Here is a 14473-nt window from a genome sequence, read left to right as displayed (position 1 = left end):
ATCTTTTGGTTTAGTTGGCTAGGTTATTTTATTGTTTGTTTTTTGTTGTTGTTGTTTTACTTTTTCGAGGTTGGAATTGCTTGTTTGTTTTGTCTAAGATAGCACATTTCTATATAGCACAGACTTCCTAAAACTAATGATCCACCTAATTTTACCTCCTGATATCATTATAGGCCTTTACCTACAATGTAATCTTCCCAGATAGAGGCCAAAATCTACACATTGAAGGATTATGTGTCAAATAATATTCATAATGTGGCCTTTTGTACCTAATTATTTTATAAGTTCTAAGCAGTGTTTGTTTTCATTGTTTGAATTTTTTCCCTTCACTGGTCATAATTACCATTTTTATCATAATTTCTAACTTCTTTAATAGATTGTTCCCTCTTCCAAGTGAGCATGTACTCACTACATATGCAGGTAACAGTTGAGGTTGGATTGATATATCAAATTCTCCTTACCTCTTTTTACAGTGTCTTTACCTGTTCTTATCAGAAGAGTATTGATTTTTATTTTCACCTATTTATTGTAGCTTTCATGAAGATAATCCCTTGCCTGAGTAGATGTTCAGCTCACGTAGCCCTTTGGAGTGACATTCCTGAAAATGGTAAGTGTTGACTTGCAATTATAACACAGAAACTACTCATAACACAGACACACTATACTCATGAATATGTAAACACACACATACAGAAACACATAGAAATCATTTACTCCATAACACACTACACTCATATACATATATACATATGTAACACACATGCTACCTTGGATATCATAGATATATGTACACATCTTATTCTCTAAAACCAACACACACACACTCCTGTTCATACCAACACACAAACTACACACATCAAAAATAGTCTACATAAATACATACATATAAATACAGCCACACATTGTGGATAGTGCACAGTGCATGTATATATCACACCACACACACACACACACACACACACACACATCTCCTGTTCTACAAAGAAATCTTTTGATATAGAAGATGGAGAGTTCACATTAACATGCTGCTTTCAACAGAAATTACAGAGAGTACTTGCAAAACTGTGCTGAGCCCCTCTAAGAACAAAATGACTACAGAAAATAGCTAAACCATGTCTATGCTTTGATTACATGAGAAGGTAAATATTTTCTGGGGAAAAGTGTTATTTTTGTGCCTTAACATTTTAATTTATCATTTGACAATCTGAATAAGGAAGACTTTCTACTTGCTAAATGGGTCTGGGATCAATGAAAGGAACTATTTCATTTTTCATTAAATATTCAAATAAAATTTTAAATCATTGTGTGTTTATTGAACCAACATTGACTGTGTAACAGATTTTAATAGCTGAATAGTATTCCATTGTGTGAATGGACCACATTTTCTGTGTCCATTCTTCAGTTGGAAGACATCCAGGTTGTTTTGAGCTTCTGGCAATTATAAATAAGCCTGTTATGACCACAACAGAACTGTAGTTCTGTTTTCTTGTAGTATATTGAAGCATCTTTGGGGTATATTACTAGGAGTGGTATAGCTGGGTCTTCAGGTAGAGCTATTTACATATTTCTGAAGAATTTTTAGATTGATTTGTAAAGTGCTTTTACCAGCTTGCAATCCCACCGGCAATGAAGGAGTGTTCCTCTTTGTCCACATCCTTAGCAGCATGTACTGTCACTTGAGTCTTTGATTTTAGCCATTCTGGTTGGTGGAAGGTGGAATCTCAAAATCATTTTGATTTGTCTTTCCCTGATGATTAAGGTTGTTGAACATTTCTTTAAGTGATTCTCAGCCATTCAAGATTCCATTTGTTGAGAATTCTTTGTTTAGCTCAGTACCAAATTTTTAATGGCATTATTTTTATTTGTTGTTGTTTTTGTTTGTCTATTTGTTTTCCTTGCAATTTTGTCTTGTTTTGTGGAGTTTCTGAGTTCTTTATACATTTTGGGTATCAGCCTGCTATGAGATGTAGGGTTAATAAAGAACATTTTCCAACCTGTAGGTCGCAATTTTTCTCTATTGACTGTGTCCTTTGCCTTACAGGAGCATTTCAGTTTCATGAGGTCCATTTCTCAATTGTTGATCTTAGAGCCTGAGTCATTAATGTTTTTTGTTCAGAAAGTTTTTCATTGTGCCAATGTTTGTGGCTATTTCCCACTTTCCATATACACCAAATCTTACAAAAGATGCCCTTGATACACTTAGACTTTAGCTTTGTTCAAGGCTCCACCAGCAACTGACTGAGACAAATGCAGATACAGCCAACCCTTGGATTGAGGTTGAAGACTCAACTAAACCAGAGCACTCATAGTTCCAGAGACTAAACCTAAAAATCAAGGAGCACACAAGGTTCTGGGCACATGTGCAGCAAAGAACTGTCCTTTATGACCTCAGGGTTGATGGTTGGGGGTGAGGTGAAGGAGGGTGGAAAGGCAGAAGGAGGAAAAATGGGGATGAAGGTCTTGGGGAGGGGTTCCCGGGAAGGGGGCAACACTTGGAATGTAAATAAATAATAATTAAATAGTTAAAATGAATAATTGTGCAGCAGAAATAAATATCACACTAAGTTGTGTTTTATAGTGGATTTACAGTTAATTTCAATGGGTAATTTAATATAAATATATGTAATATATTAATACAGTACCTGTTTTTCTTTATCCTAGCTAGTTCCCCAATATTGACACAGAGAGACCAAGAATTTATTTAAGTCTTTTCCTCAGTTCCTGCAATTCATTGTATCTATTTTGATGCCTAAAATAACCTGGCTTCCTCCCAGCCACAATCCCCAAATACTTATCTTTAACAACTCCCATTCTCTAGCTGAACTCTCATGACCTCTTTCCTTATTCCTCATCCTGGCTCAATCTGAATATATTTTTCTCTTTTTCTCTCTCTGTCCTGGCTCAATCTGAATATATTTTTCTCTTTTTCTCTCTCTTTCCTGTCTCTACCAGATAGAAATTCTGCCCTGTTTTCTCTTCTTACCAGGCATTGGTTGATCAGCTTTTATTGACAAGGCAGAGAATAAAGGGTAAGCATTTTTTATACAAACATGAGATAAGAGATTGTTGACATAGCATTACAATGTCATGTCAAGAATAAAAGAAGCTATGAGGGCAGAGAAATCAACATTTGAGTAACACAATGATAAACTTTACATAGTGCACAAAATTGTTATGACTACATTAACATTTATACATAGGTATAAGGAAAGTCATGGGAGGAACAACACATCAGTTTTATGAGTTGTTTATTGAGTTGTACTTTGACTCAACATAGCACTAAGATAAGGTTTTATTTTTCTGAAATCTTGCATGCAATTGATTTTAGGCTACCTTTAATGATGCCTTTTTTATCTATTTGGTTTACATTTTAAGGTGAGGTTTTGAGGGGCCATAAGACCTATCTTATGCTGATATCACATAAGAACCCTTATTTATATATTTATTCAATGTTTAATATATCATTTGAAAGGGTAATAAAGATATCTGAGTCAGGATATGTAAATCAAGTTTTATAGCAAACACTGGTCCAAGAAAATTTGGCTTAAAAGTCCTTTTTGTTTTAAGGAAAAGAAAAAAAAAAAAAAAACTCTTTCTCTACTGTCCAATACATAGTATATTTGAGTTTCCTGGCACAGAAATGTTTGTTAAACCTGGGGAGAAAAGTACTATTAGAAAACAAATTAAAAAACAAAAAAAACTTATATTAAATTTAAGTAAACAGAGCCCTCTTTTAATATAGTGATTCATTTTAAATGCTGGTAGAGAAAAATATCCAATAGTAATTTTACAGTTGTTTAACTCAATCAAATTTATATAGCATATTGTATTTTGTATTAAAATTAAAAATTATTTAGTAAACATTCTCATAGTTTATATTTCATGTTTATATATTATTAATTTCAGATAAAATATGTTTGAGGCATGCTAAGTCATATAAGAAAATTGAAAGGTTTTACCAAGAATTATTAAAAATTCTCAGATTGTAAATTAATAACGTGTTGTGATAAATTAAATCACAGTAACTGAAACTAATATAAATTTCTTTCAAAATGGGAAAGTTATGCTAATATAAGTACACGGCTTATAAATATGTTACACTGAGACACAAAGCCTAAACAACAATCAAAATAAAATTAAATCCTAATGTTGAGAAGCTACCAATCAGAAACAAATTGTGTTACTGATAAATTAGTATCATTATAAAAGCAAGTGAGTGTAAATTATGATACTTAAGATTAAAAGCTCACCAGATGAATATCATAATGTTGATTTAACTGATCAAAAAGCTTCTAATGGATGTAAGTAGACTGAGGATAATATTTTAAAATAACCCCACTAAATTGTTTATATAAACACACTAAAATGTACAATCTTAGTGAGAAACTCTAGCATGTGCAAAAGAAACTTCATTGACAATATATCCAAAGCGCCATGTAAGATTTTAGAAGCACAGTTAACCAAAAGACCCTAGGAACACAAAGTAAAGATTCACAACATTAAAATTCTCAGAGAACATTGTAAAAACTGATTAATGGACTATTTGTGGACTATCTACTCAACAACTCTACAATTAACTTACCAACTAATGCCAAATAATTAAGAGCACACATATTATCTTGTTTACCCAGCACATATAGCCAGTCTCATTTTATATTTCAAAAATTCAACAGCTAGGAGCTGGTAAGATGGTCCAGTGGTTCAATATGCATGATCCCAATATTGACACCTGAGGACTCACATGATGGAAGAAGACGATCTATAATTCTATCTTTAAAAATTGTCCTCTGTGTTCGTATGTGTTCTCTGACATACATGAGAGTATACACAGGTACATGTGTATATGACACATACAAATACACACACATAAATAAAATTAATGTTCATGAATATTTGTTTTCAGATATCGAGTCAGGATATTATTGTGTCATCATGGCTGTTCTTGAATTCACTGTGTAGAAGAGGCTGGCATTGAACTCACACATATCTATATTTCTCTGCTTCCTGCGTACTGAGATTGAAGGCATGCATTATCATGCCAGATAAACTATATTAAAATGGAACAAAAACCCTTTATATTTATCTTTAAGGAGTTCATGTTTTTACAGTCTCACTCTTTTTCTTGAAAAACAGAACCTGTCCCTAATCACTGAGGAAAGAATCGATTCCATTTGTAGAAACATCACACCTAAGTGCAAACAACTAGAAATGAGGAAGTACTCACTCTGCAATTATACTATTGATTCATAACAAATGTTACTATCACAAATAAAAATATGCTTGGACACGACTTTCCTTTTTCCAAATGTGCAATTGTGCCCTGGAGCAGAATTTGTGCCACAACTCTCTGCACTACAGTTTTACACACACACACACACACACACACACACACACACACACACACAAACACACACACACACAGAGGGGAGGGGGAGGAGGAGAAGGAGAGTCAGAGGGAGATGGTTTCCAAGGAGTGTTGATACCTGGAACAAGTGAGACCATCACTCCTGCCTCTGTACAGGGAATAAGTGAGACCCAGGACCCAGGAACCACCAAGCAGCCAGAGACATGATTCCTCTAGTTTCCATCTGTGCCCTGGAGCTGACCCTGTGCCACAGCTATACACACCCCAATAATTTCCAGAGAGAGCTGGTGTCCCAGGAATGAGGACACACATAAGATCAATGACAGAGCTGGTCTCCAGAAATGCTGACACACCTAAGATCACAGCTACCAGCCAATCCCACCCACAAGGAACTTGTCTCCCAGGTGTGCTGGCACTCTTAAGACAACATGCTCACAGAAGAGAAAAGATCTAGTAAGAGACAGCAACACCAGTTAAAACCAGATATAACCAGATGGAAAGAGTCAAGCACAAGAACATAAGCAATAGAATTCAGCATATCTTATGTTGATGATAAAATATGTTAAGAAGGGTAAAAATAATTCCCTTATGGAAATATAGGTGAACACAGGTAAACAGGTAGAAGCCCTTAAATAGGAAATACATAAGTCTCTTAAAGAAATACAGGAAAACAATATCAAGCAGGTGAAAGACTTGAACAAAACCACATAAGGATCTGAAAGAGGAAATAGAAATGATAAAGAAAACACAATGGGAGACAACCCTAGAGACAGAAGTCCTAGGAAAGAGATTGGGAGTCATAGATACAAGCATCACCAAGAGAATACAAGGGTTAGAAGTGAGACTCTCAGGCATAGAATATACTATAGAAAACATTGGCTGAACAGTCAAAAAATGGAAAATTCTAAATGCTCCTAACATAAGACATGCAGAATATAAAAGGATACAATGAAAAGAACAAACCTAAGGATAATAGTCATAGAAGACAGGAAAGATTCTCCATTCAAAGGGTTAGTAAACATCTTCAACAAAATTATAGAAGAAAACTTCCCTAAGCTAAAGAAAGTGATGCTGATGAACATAAAAGAAGCATACTGAACACCCAATAGTTTGGACCAGAAAAGAAATCTCTCCTGCCAAATAATAATCAACACCACAAATGCACAAAACAAAGAAAGAATATTAAAAGCAGTAGGAGAAAATGATAAAGGAACATATAAAGGTGGACCTATCAGAATTACACCAGGTTTCTCAACAGAGAGTCTAAAACCCAGAAGAACCTGAACAGATTTCATACAGACACCAAGAGTACACAAATACCAGCCCAGGTTACTATACCCAGAAAAAGTCTCAATTTTCATAGATGAAGAAACCAAGATATTCTATGACAAAAATAAAATTAAACAACATCTTTTTACAAATCCAACCCTAAAAAAGATAATAGATGGAAAACTACAACACAAGGGGAAAAACTACAGCCAAGAAAAAGCAGAAAGTTAATTTTCTTTCAACAAACACAAAAGAAGATGAACAAATACATGTATATCACCATGCATTGTACTAAGTAATTCTAGTAGTCCACATGAAGGGCTGACTAAATTTTGCAGAAAAAGAAATGCAATATACCAAAAGCTATTCAAGTATAAGTACAAAATTGAAAAATTAAATGGTTATATAATCAATTCAGTCATGTGTTAAAATTCTCTTTATAGCCAGGTAGAAGAATGTTTGCATATAATCAAATCATTTGTGGAGGTGGGACACAGTGAGACCTTTTCTTAAAAAAACAAGAACAAAAGGAATTTCTTTTAAAATATGTCATCAGTTTTGAAATTGTTTTAGGAAGGTTCTGCCAAATTTTAAAGAACAAAAACACTTGAATTTGACATAAATTCTGGCAAAGAGCTAAGGAGAAGTTATCTATCTCAATTTTTATTATTGGACATGGAGAATATTGTTATTAATACTAGGTTACAGTAAAGGAAATATTGGCTTGTAATATTTATGAATCTTTATGCAGCATCATATACACATTAACAAAGTAATTGGTCATCCTATTTAAAAGGGGCATTATATTTCAATTGGATTTATAAAGGAAACACGAGTCAGTTTAACATCAATGAATGAGTATTAACATAATATATGACACGAAACAATGGAAAGTTAAATGAATGTAGCCATCTCAAAGCTCAAAGAACATTTATTAAGCTGAATTCAATGTACATCAATAATTATCAAGAAAGCACACTGAAATGTAACTGGAAATTCTCTCAACTAAGCAAGTGATTCTATGAGGCATCTGAAGGAAACATTTATACTAATTATTTTTCTCTGTTTTTCTTCCACATTTGATAGCATTTTGAAAACTTATGCTATAATAGTGTATTTATCTAGTTTTTCTTATAGTTTTATTAACTTTTATATAACAATCAATGAGCACAGATCGGTGAATAATAGGTAGATTGAAATTTAGAAATTAAAGTTTATGTAGTTCAGTATTTCACCATTGTGAAATACTACCTTGAAGAAACATGACCCATGAACTACAAGCAATGGTAGCTCAGCACTCTAATCCAAGCACTTGTTTTGTGAACAACAGGGCTATTACAATAAATTTTATTCTATACTGTTTTACACAGAGTTCTGAGGCAGGAAGAGCCACATAGCAAGACCCTGCTTCAAAAATCCAATAAACCATTGTTGCACTTGAACAACCCACTTTCCCCAATTAGTAGGTCATCCAGACAAAAGTTCAACAGAGAAATAATAAATAATGAAAAAATTAGACAGTGTGAATAAAATGGACCTAACAGGCATCTATAGAATAATAAAAAAATAATATGTGCCTTCTTCGTTGCACCTCATGGATTCTTCTCCGAAACTGAACGTGCAATTGGTCACAGAAAAAGTCGTAGTAGATACAAGAGAAGTAAAATAATGCCTGAATCTTAACATATCACCATTGAATAAAGCTGGACTTCAACAACAGAAACACAGTAAAGCCTACACACTCATGGGAATTGAACAGCTCTTTACTCAATGATCTTTGGATCAAGGAAGAAATAAACAAAGAAATGAAAGATTTTCAAGAACTCAATGAAAATAAGGGCACAACATACTCAAATGTATGGGAGACAATGGAAGCGTGCCAAGAGTAAAGTTCATAGCACTAAGTGTCTCCTAAAAAAATTAGAAAGTTTTTATACCAGAAATTTAATAGTACACCTGAAAGCTCTAGAAAAAAAGTATAAAAGCAAGTAAACTGAGGAGGAGTAGGAGGGAGGAAATAATAAAAAATGGGGCTGAAATTAATCGTTAGAAACAAAGAAAACAATACAGAGAAATCAAAGAAACCAAAAGCTGGGTTTTTTTTTAGAAATATCAATAAGGTAGACAAACTTTTAGCTAAACTAACAAAAGACAGAGAGACAATAGTATCCAAATAAACAAAATCAGAAACAAAAAGGAAGATGAAACAAAAGACACTGAGGAATTTTAAAGAATCATTAGGTCTTTCTCTAATTCCTATTCTCTACATAACTGAAAAAATGTTAATGAAATGAACAATTTTTGAGATATATGTTACTTACTGAAGTTAAATTATATAAGTAAGCTATTTAAACAGCCCTATAACCTCTAAAAAAAAAAAAAGAAGAAGAAGAAGAAGAAGCAGTCATTAATAGTCTCCCAATCAAAAGAGCCCAAGGCCAGGTGGCTTTAGTGCAGAATTCTACCAGGCTTTCAAAGAAGAAAGTACTCCTAAAACAAGTCCACAAAATACAAACAAAAGAAACACTGCCATACCCCTTCTATGAGGCCATAGTCACTGTAATACTTCAACTGTACAAAGATTCAATAAGGAAAGATATCTTTATATCAATTTCTCTCATGATTGATAAAGAAAATACTCAATAAAATATTTGCAAACCAAATCCAGGAATACATCAAAGACATCATTCATCAACATCAAGTTGGCTTCATCCCTGAGATTAAGGGATAGTTCAATATGTGAAAATGCATCAGCATAATCTACTATATTAACAAATTGAAAACAAACAGTTAATAATCCCACTAGACTCTGAAAAGCCTTTGATAAAAGCCAACTCCCCTTCATGTAAACCTTCTAGAGAAATCATTGATACAAGGCACATACCTAAACATAATTAAAGCAATATAGCACAAGCCAAGAGCCAACATCAAACTAAATGGAGAGAAAAATAAGGCAATTTCACTAAAATCAGGAACAAGACAAAGCTGACAATTTTCTCCCTATATATTCAGTATAGTACTTGAAGTTCTAGCCAGAGCTATTAGAAAACTAAAGAAGATCACAGAAATAAAAACTGTAAAGGAAAAAAATCAAAGTATCTTGATTTTTGTGTATGATACACATGCTCCACCATGTTCATAGCAGCCTTATTTATAATAGCCAGGAGATGGAAAGACCCAGATGTCCTTCAGTAAATAAATGGATACAGAAATTGTGCTATATTTACACAATGGAGTACTACTCAGCTATTAGAAACAATGACTTTATGAAATTCTTAGGAAAGTAGATTTATCTAGAGAATATCACCCTGAGTGAGGTTACCCAGTCACAAAAGAACAGACACAATATGCAGTTCCTGATAATTGGATACTAGCCTCAGAAAGCTATGAATACACAAGAAACAACTCACAGACTATATGAAGCTCAAAAAAAAAAAAAAAAAAAAAGAGAGAAAGAAAGAAAGAAAAATAGAAAAAAAAAGAAAGGCAAAAAAGTGCTTTCAGCCTCAGTCCTTCTTAGAAAATCAGAAAATAAACATAAGTGTATAGCACCCTCTCAGAGTGGGGTACACCTAGACCTTAAATCATTAATTACTCAAGAGCTAAGAAGATAGCCTTGTGGCAATTTTTGATAGTTAAAAATTATTATGTTTAATCTTTACACACTAAATACTTTGGCTATTTCCATGTTACGTTTTGTTTTACATATACATTATGATCTTTGTAAATAGTAAGATTTCAATGCATAATATCAAACCTTTAAAAAAATCAAGTGCTGACAAAAATATATTCATATATTTATGCTAAAATGCTTTTAATAATCTGTACATGTATCTCTGTTTTTTCTAAAAAATAAAGTTGTAAGAAAAATAAATAAATAAAAATGGGGTACAGAGCTAAACAGTAATCTCATCAGAGAACTCTCAACAGGGAAATCTCTAATGGCTAAAACTTACCTAAATAAACATTCAAATTCTTTTTGACATCAAGAAAATGCAAATCAAGGCAACTCTGAAGTTCCATCTCATACCTATCAGAATGGCTAAGATCGAAAATCTCAAAAGATAGCACATGCACACCAGCTGCTGAGTATATGGAACAGTAGGAACACTTATTTATTGCTAGTGGGTGTGAAAACTTGCACAAACATTTTGGGAATCAATTTGGCAGTTTCCTGTAAAACTGTGATTAGTTCTACCTCAAGAGTCAGTTATACAACTACTGGGCACATAGCCAACATTCTTCAAAAAGACTTGTTTAACTATGTTCATATCAGCCTTATTCATAATAGCCAGAAAAGAGAAACAATCTAGATGTCTCTCAACTGACAACTAAAAAAAAAGAATGTGACATACATCTACACAAAGAAATACTATTCAGCTATAAAAAAAAAATAAAAAGGATCATGAATTTTGCAGGCAAATGAATGGAAGTTGAGAATATCATTCTGAATTAGATAAGTCAGTCCCAAAAGGTCACACATGGTATTCATGCATTTAGAAGTAGATATTAGTCATAAAATACAGGTGCCATGGTATACTTCACAGGCCCAAAGAAACTAAACAAGAAGGAAGGCCCAAGGAAGGATGCTTGAATATCACTTAGAAACAAAATATTCATAATAGGCAGATGGAGAAAATTGGGAGGGGCATAGGGAAGTAAATTTTGGGCTTAGAATCAATTGTGAGGAAGAAGAGTAGAGAAAAGAGGAGAGAGACAGCCATGAAAATGAAAAGAGAGTGGGGAGTGGGGAGGCATCTCCAGATTAGGGACTGGAGAGAGACAGAAGGCAATGTCGGTGAGACACAGAGCAAAGACTTTCCTGAAAGGGGGAGGATGTACAATAGCAAAGACTCTCACTTCCTCATGGATTTTGTACAGTGATGAACACTGTACAAATTACTGGCAATAATTGATTTAAACATTACTTTCCAATGTGCATTGTAATTGAATCCTCAGAATTCCATTTCCTTTTTCTGTATACATGTTACTTCTAAGTGTTGAGGTAATACAAGAGTGTAAAATGCTCATATGCTAATTGCCTCATTCTGCTTTTGTAACGTGGATTCCATTGTAAGATGTGATGTATATTATTTAACAGGAGTGACGTATCTTGAGCAACCTGCAGATAGTGCTGGGGAAGCAAGCTGAAACCGATCCCAGTCTATACTCAGAACACATGTATATAATAAGAAAATGCCCTTGATCCCATTGAAAGAGACCTGGTTCCATAAAACAGCCACTTCATATCCTACTGCTACGCTTAGAGAAAGCAGTCATAATTAGAGTTCAGCAACAATGCATGTTATTTGAATACCAAGTTTTTCACTCTGGGAATAGGAAGCTCAGCCTTCAAAAACAGACAGATATATGTCTCAGATAAATGGTATCATCTATTTCTGACACTACATACATTCACTTTTTAGTCTCTATAAGCAGGTTTTTCATTGTCTAAAGTAATTGCCCAATAATATCCACAGTGTGTGTCAGTGTGACTATAAGCAGTTTCTTCATAGTGTGATATAATTGCTCAATGAGATCCACAGTGTGTGCCATTGTTTCTAATTGGTTGTTAAATCATTTATCTACAGTTATCTTTTTCCCTCAGATTATTTATATAAAACATAAATGCCTCCAAATTCTGTGCTCATTCCAAAGGATGTATCATACCACTTCCTCAGACTTCCATTTATTTTCAATCTTGTTTCTTCCAAGTCTTTAACCTTTAAGACAAACTATTAACAGCTGTCTGTGAATCAGAGAACATTTATATCCCTGGCCAAGCAGAGTGGATGATGAAAATGGAAAACGAAATAACTCAAAATTATACCATGGTGAATACTTTGCTTTCTTATTGTACTGTAGAGGCATGGTGTCATCCAACTCCCCTAGGGTTCTGTCATGAAACTTTCTTTGCCTTTGAATAGCACCAACATATCAGGATGCTGCATCACCTAGAAAAAGTTTAGTTCTAAGGCCAGTGAGAAGGCTTAACATGTAAAAGCCCTTGCAATCAAGCCTAAACCCCTGGATTTGTACCCTGAGACCCACATGATGCAGAGATAAGTTCACACTTGGCAAGTTATCTGTCCACACACATGTCTCCACATACACATACCTATATACATGGACAAAAATATGAATAAATATAATTCAAAATTTACAAAAGCAAGTTGGCAAATTCCTTAGTCAACTAATTATAACAGTGAGGAATGGATGGACATAGTAATTAAGAGAAAAGACTTAATATAGCAGGAATCAAACACAGATATGATTGATTTGCTCTTAACATGAACTTGCAGCTTTCAAGAATGATCAATAATCTTATGATGTTTTTTCACCTAATTGGATATCCTTAGCAGATTCATAAGTCATTCTGGCTTTGAATCAGATAGTAATATGCAAAAGGCTGAATTATACTATTTAATAACTGGCTAGATATGATTTTTTTCTAGAACCCACTAATAGTCAATGTTTTATTTCTCTATATGTATCACTATGTATGATTTCTTTGATATTTTCTATGTTCTTTAGTGAATTTGTGTAGATACTTCTCTGTGTTCTGAAACATTTTAATATCATGTGTTCTAATCTTGGGGTTTGTTATTTGCAGATATTTGAAACTGAAGGACTGTGGGAAATCTATGTGAATGTTCCAGGAGTAAAGAAAGAGTAAACGTATGGCTATGGTCATGCTTTTATCTTTTCACAAACATTATTAGTTGAACAGGGATCACACATCAGTCTCTTTTATCAGGTACTAATTAAGCATAATCATATATCATGATATCAGCTTTTCTGTAATGATAGTAGTAGTAAAAGATGTAATCAACAATGCAGAAAGAAAACTGTCATTCATTTCACACATTCTGTATTGCAAAGGTGCTGAGGTGGAGAGGGTGTTTGGGAGAAAAAACACCTTCATGTAAACAAGGGGAACTGGTGGGGAGCAGGAGGAAAGGGGATACTATTTGCAATGTATATACAGAGAATACACAATAAAAAAGAAAAAAAAACTAATAATAACCAAACAATCAAACAAAAAGAAAGCGAACCGGCTTCAGAAGTATACAGAGAAATGAGTTTGTCTTAAACAGGCTAGAGAAACCACTTAACCTTAGGGAAAGACCATAAAGGCAAGGGAAAAAAAAGATATTCCAGAAGGGTTGACTATTTGTTATTGAGTGAACAAAATGAAGACTAGAAATGGAAGTGTTCATTATCGACATTCAGATATAGGCTGGAGCCCTGGAATAAAAATAATAAGAGAAATTAGAATACAGTTTTTAAAAGACTCTGATTTACCTTTAGAGTTAAAAATGCATAAAAAGAACCATTAAGGGGTGCAGAAAAGGCCATCTGCCACCAGGAACAGCAGAGACCCAGGGACACAGGTCTGGTGAGAAGGCATTCTGAGCTTTCTGGGGTTAGTATCAGTGACTGCATATTATGTCTGCATATTAATTATCAGTGACTGCATATTATGTCAGTTCTTTTGTGACTGGGTTATCTCACTCAATGATATTCTCTAGATGCATCCATTTTCTTAGGAATTTCATAAAGTTGTTGTTTCTGATAGCTGAGTAGTACTCCATTGTGTAAATACGCAACAATTTTTGTATCCATTCATCTACTGAAGGACATCTAGGTTCTTTCTAGCTTCTGGCTATTATAAATAGAGCTGCAATGAACATTGTGGTGCATGAATCTTTGTTGTATGTCAGAGCTTCTCTAGGGTATATGCTGAGAAGTGGAAAAACGGGGTCTTCAGGTAGTACTATGTCCAATTTCTGAGTGATTTCCAGAGTGGTTGTACCAATTGACAACCCCACCAACAGT

This window comes from Micromys minutus (genome assembly GCF_963924665.1).
Source record: "Micromys minutus genome assembly, chromosome: 30".
NCBI classification, from domain to species: Eukaryota; Metazoa; Chordata; class Mammalia; order Rodentia; family Muridae; genus Micromys; species Micromys minutus.
Note: the sequence above shows the minus strand (reverse complement) of the source record.